This window comes from Haematobia irritans, chromosome 2, assembly GCF_050003625.1.
Source record: "Haematobia irritans isolate KBUSLIRL chromosome 2, ASM5000362v1, whole genome shotgun sequence".
NCBI lineage: Eukaryota > Metazoa > Arthropoda > Insecta > Diptera > Muscidae > Haematobia > Haematobia irritans.
In genome coordinates this window covers 131677135-131683134 of record NC_134398.1, presented here as the reverse complement: position 1 = coordinate 131683134, position 6000 = coordinate 131677135, and positions in this window count along the sequence as shown.

Genomic DNA, 6000 nt, shown 5'->3' with positions numbered 1-6000 from the left:
TGTAAATAAATAAAAATAAATTTTTGACAAAAGTTTATATAGAAACAAAAATTTGACAAAAAATTCTATAGAAATAATTTTTTTAAGAATTATTGTTCACAGTTTCGGCTATAGGTCGATTAAAAAACATAGATATGATGTTTTTCTTTTATTTTTATTTCCAATATTTCGGTTGACTTCGTCAAGACCGTTTTCAAGGATTTGTTCTGGTGTGCACAGCTTCACACTCAGTGTAAAACGGTTTTGACGAAGTCAACCGAAATATTGGAAATAAAAATCAAAGAAAAACATCATATCTATGTTTTTTAATCGACCTATAGCCGAAACTATGAAAGAAATAAAATGTTGACAAAATTTTCTATAGAAATAAAATTTTGACAAAATGTTCTATATAAATAAAATTTTGACACAATTTTCTACCGAAATAAAATTTTGACAAAATTTTCTATAAAAATAAAATCTTGACAAAATTTTCTATAGAAATAAAATTTTTACAAAATTTTCTATAGAAAACATTCCTAAAATTAAAAAAAAACGTGTTTTGACTAGGGTTTTTCAAAATCGAGATTTTCTTCCCACATGAACATGTCTGTTTCGATAAACTTGTAAAAAACTATTAGCACATAAGTTTATTAAAGACTCTCAAAATATTAAAATATTTTGTCAAAACTATTGTACCATAAATCTGATATCGGCTTAAAAATGTCTACACAAAAAGTACTAAATCATTCGCGGGGGTACTACGGTACTGATCGGGGTGAAAATGTATTGAAAAAAGTACTATAGTACTGCATTTTCCATCCCTGGTGTGAATCTTTAATCGTATTTGCGAAAACATACATGAGTATTTCGTGAATGTGCTTGAGAGAGAGAGAGAGTTCTTAACACACGATATAAACGAAACTGTTAATTTTTAGGAAGAGAATTCTTTCAGGGTAGTTTCCACAAAAGTTCGCTTGTCAAAAAAAACTCGGATTTAGATAAAAGTATATAACATTCTTACCTACGATAAAAATAAAATATGATGAGTTATTAATATTTAAACATTTGGAATCGCGATACCGATAGCAATTTTTATTTGCGCGACCATGTACTTAGAAGTTTCCTAATAATAACAATAAATGATATTTTATTGTTTGTATTTATTTATTTTTCGTTACTTAGCAACGTCATAATCAGTTTTGTCTGGCAATTACGCATTATAATTAAATCAATAACTTTTACACTTGGTCCAACTGAACATAGTAATTGATGTGTTGTAAATTCAATTATCGGGGAATTTGGATATTTTTTCCAGTTTTCCATTCAACCAATTATTTTTGTATTTGACTTAATAAAAATCGTACTTGATATAATTTTTTCATTCAATTATGTCAGTAATTGATTTTTATTCTGCTTCATATTTTTTTCTGTGTATGAGCTTTGCAAGGAGAAAGTCTATTACTTTGTAAAATGTTAATATATTGTTATATTTTTGGTAATTATTGTTATATTTTTGCTAATAACCATTATCAAAGTAAATATTGTTAAATGTTTAATTTATGATATTTTATAGATAAAATCTTGCCGAAGGTGTATCGAAATATCCGAAATAGCAATATTTCAATAATAAAACAATGAAAAAGAAAATTACAACATCATTTTTCATTTATCATGACCTCAAGCCAAACGAAAAATCCCAATAATTATAAAATTCCAAAGGTCAACTAAGCAAATTTTTTATACACAGAAAAAAATAAAAATCAATTATTGGCATAATTGAATGAAAAAATTATATCAAATACGATTTTTATTAAGTCAAACATGAAAATAATTGGTTGAATGAAAAACTGGCAAAAATATCAAAATTCACTTGTAATTGAATTCACAACACATCAATTACTATGTTCAATTGGACCAAGTATAAAAGTTATTGATTTAAGTATAATGCGTAATTGCCTGATAAAACTGTTTATGATGTTGCTACGTAACGAAAAATAAATTAATACAAACAATAAAATGTCATTTATTGTTATTATTAAGAATCTTCTTAAGAAAATGGTCGAATTTACCCGCAAATAAACCGTGGTATCGGTACCGCGATTCGAAATGTTAACATTTACAACATTTTTGGCGCACCATATTGTATTTTTATCGCAGGTAAGTACATTTATCTAAATACCAGTTTTTTGGTCAAGCGCGTTTTTTGGAAACTACACTAAAAGAATTCTCTTCGTAAAAATGAAAATTTTCATTGTGAGTCTAACCTGTGACGTGTTGGTAGAATTCTTTCTCTCTCTCAAGCACATTCAAGAAATACTCATGTACGTTCACGCAAACAGAACTTTTAAATACGATTAACGGTTCACAACAATTTTTAGACTCACGAGAATTCTCGTGACTTCGACTATTAGTCCGGATCACGACGAAAGTATCACAGCACAAACTTTTACTTGCGAATAAGCTTTGGAATATATATACAATTACATTCTTTCTATTTTGTTTTTGCAATTAGTTCGTGTACACGTCAAATTGCCCAATTAATGGATATAAGCCGACTGTCAAAAATATGTGGCCTAGAGGGAAATGTGTTTACTTCGAAAACGGGGATTTCGAGGATTTCTTCCCAGCAACAGAAGGTAAAGTCATGTAAAACTTTGAAATATTTTCGAAACTTTGAAATGAATAGATGTTTGTATTACAGAAGAGCAGGATATAAATGAGGAAGATTTGGGAAATTCCAGCAGGTGGTACAGATAATTCAAAAACTTTGTGAGTTAGCCTGTTAAATACGTCGTTTATAATGAATATTCTATATTTTTATACCAAACATGTACTTCGCTGTATTTTCAATTATACATATTTTCAGAATTACTTTTTTATAATAAAATGCATAAAATTTTTTTCAGAGTGTATTTGTATACTTTTCTTAAATTAATATAGATTATATAGTACAAATATTGTATTGATTAACATCATAATAAACACAATTACGATATTAATTGTATAGGTTACAAAATTCTATAAACATTGTACTCAGTTCAATTACGACTGTAATTGAAAACACTATATACTTCAAATACTAATGTATTTGGATTGAGTACTATGTCATTTGAATATTTTGACAAATTCCAATTACATTTATACTCAACGCAAATATTACTTCATTTGAAAATAGTTTTATGACAACCTTACAATTTGGGTAATTGGATTTACAATTTTCGTCATAAGCTGAAAATCAAATACAAAAATAATTGAATTCACAATTTTTGTATTTGATTCAATTATTCACTTTTTTCTGTGTAGTAATAAAATTTTGACAAAACTTTCTATAGAAATAAAATTTTGGTATATTATTTTTGGGGATTGGCTATATATAACTATAGACCGATATGGACCAATTTTGGCATGATTGTTAGCGGCCATATGTTATACTAGCGCAATGTACCAAATTTCACCACGTACCAAATTTCAACCGGATCGAATGAATTTTGTTCCTGCAAGAGCTCCGGAGGTCAAATCTGGGGATCGGTTTAAATGGGGGTTATATATAATTAAGACCGGTATGGACCAATTTTTCCATGGTTGTTAGAGACCATATACTAACACCACGTACCAAATTTCAACCGAATCGGATGAAATTTGCTTCTCTTAGAGGCTCCGCAAGCCAAATCGGGGGATCGGTTTATATGTGGGCTATATATAATTATGGACCGATGTGGACCAATTTTTGCATAGTTGTTAGAGACCATATACTTACACCATGTACTAAATTTCAGCCGGTTCGGATGAATTTTTATCCTCCAAGAGGCTCCGCAAGCCAAATCTGAGCGTCGGTTTATATGGGGGTCCGATATGGCCCATTTGCAATACCGTCCGACGACCTACATCAATAACAACTACTTGTGCCAAGTTTCAAGTCGAAAGCTTGTTTCATTCGGAAGTTAGCGTGATTTCAACAGACGGACGGACATGCTTAGATCGACTCAGAATTTCACCACGACCCAGAATATGTTATAAAGGGTGATTCTTTTGAGGTTAGGATTTTCATGCATTAGTATTTGACAGATCACGTGGGATTTCAGACATGGTGTCAAAGAGAAAGATGCTCAGTATGCTTTGACATTTCATCATGAATAGACTTACTAACGAGCCACAACGTCGAATTTTCAGTGAATGGGCCCTAGAAAAGTTGGCAGAAAATCCGCTTTTTTATCGACAAATTTTGTTCAGCGATGAGGCTCATTTCTGGTTGAATGGCTACGTAAATAAGCAAAATTGCCGCATTTGGAGTGAAGAGCAACCAGAAGCCGTTCAAGAACTGCCCATGCATCCCGAAAAATGCACTGTTTGGTGTGGTTTGTACGCTGGTGGAATCATTGGACCGTATTTTTTCAAAGATGCTGTTGGACGCAACGTTACGGTGAATGGCGATCGCTATCGTTCGATGCTAACAAACTTTTTGTTGCCAAAAATGGAAGAACTGAACTTGGTTGACATGTGGTTTCAACAAGATGGCGCTACATGCCACACAGCTCGCGATTCTATGGCCATTTTGAGGGAAAACTTCGGAGAACAATTCATCTCAAGAAATGGACCGGTAAGTTGGCCACCAAGATCATGCGATTTGACGCCTTTAGACTATTTTTTGTGGGGCTACGTCAAGTCTAAAGTCTACAGAAATAAGCCAGCAACTATTCCAGCTTTGGAAGACAACATTTCCGAAGAAATTCGGGCTATTTCGGCCGAAATGCTCGAAAAAGTTGCCCAAAATTGGACTTTCCGAATGGACCACCTAAGACGCAGCCGCGGTCAACATTTAAATGAAATTATCTTCAAAAAGTAAATGTCATGGACCAATCTAACGTTTCAAATAAAGAACCGATGAGATTTTGCAAATTTTATGCGTTTTTTTTTAAAAAAAAGTTATCAAGCTCTTAACAAATCACCCTTTATATACTTTATGGGGTCTTAGAGCAATATTTCGATGTGTTACAAACGGAATGACAAAGTTAATATACCTCCATCCTATGGTGGAGGGTATGAAAAGATATGGTGGCAAACATGTTCTATTATTTAAATGATAGAATTTGAGACCATTAAATGATCGGGAAAATCATGTACGTGTTCATTCACCTTTTTGCAGGGTAAAGGTTTTTTAATAGGATGTCTAGAACATGTATGTTATATATGGTCATAAAGACCATGTACATTTTTTTCGTGACCATTTATTTTTTTACCTTTTTTACAACGAAAAGAATTTTATAAAAATATTGAGCAGGTACACACCTTCATTTTGCGCGTCAGTCGTGTGTTGATTGTTGCTTGGAGTGGACGGAGAATACGCAAAAAGGGAAGTGTAATTGAAAAAATGTACCTGTTGTTCTGCATTTTGCTATAGGTATCATTTATTTGCAGTTGCATGATTTCTGCGTTTGTCCATTTGATGGACACTATGTAAATATGGAACGATTACTTATTGTTGAAATTGCACCAAAATAGGATGTGCACAAATATGTGATGTGTGCTTGCACAACATTATAAATACAAATAAATAAGGAATTAGTTTATAAATAAATAAAGTTAATTTAGTTTTTTTCAAGTGGTGTCCTTTTTTCGACAACGAAAAAAGTTTTTTCATAAAGATCAAACCATTTTATGTTGTGACCATGTTCTTTTAACTAGAAGAAAAACATTTTTGACGAATACCATAACATTTTAGATAGTGACCATTGTCTTTTGATTCGAACAAATTTTTTTTTTTATCAATATAATAACATTTTATATGAGGACAATTTTATTTTTCTTAGAACTATGTTAACTGGACCAACATGGTTGCAGGTGAAAATGTTACATGAACGCCGCAAAAATAGCTCCTATAATATTATTCTGCTCTTGAATTTGATCGTGACAATCATGTTTCTTCTCTGCGTGTAACTGATATATATTAGGTGACCATATGCTTTTAATACACTACTTAATTCTTCGTCGAAGATATGCATGGGACGCATAACTAGAATA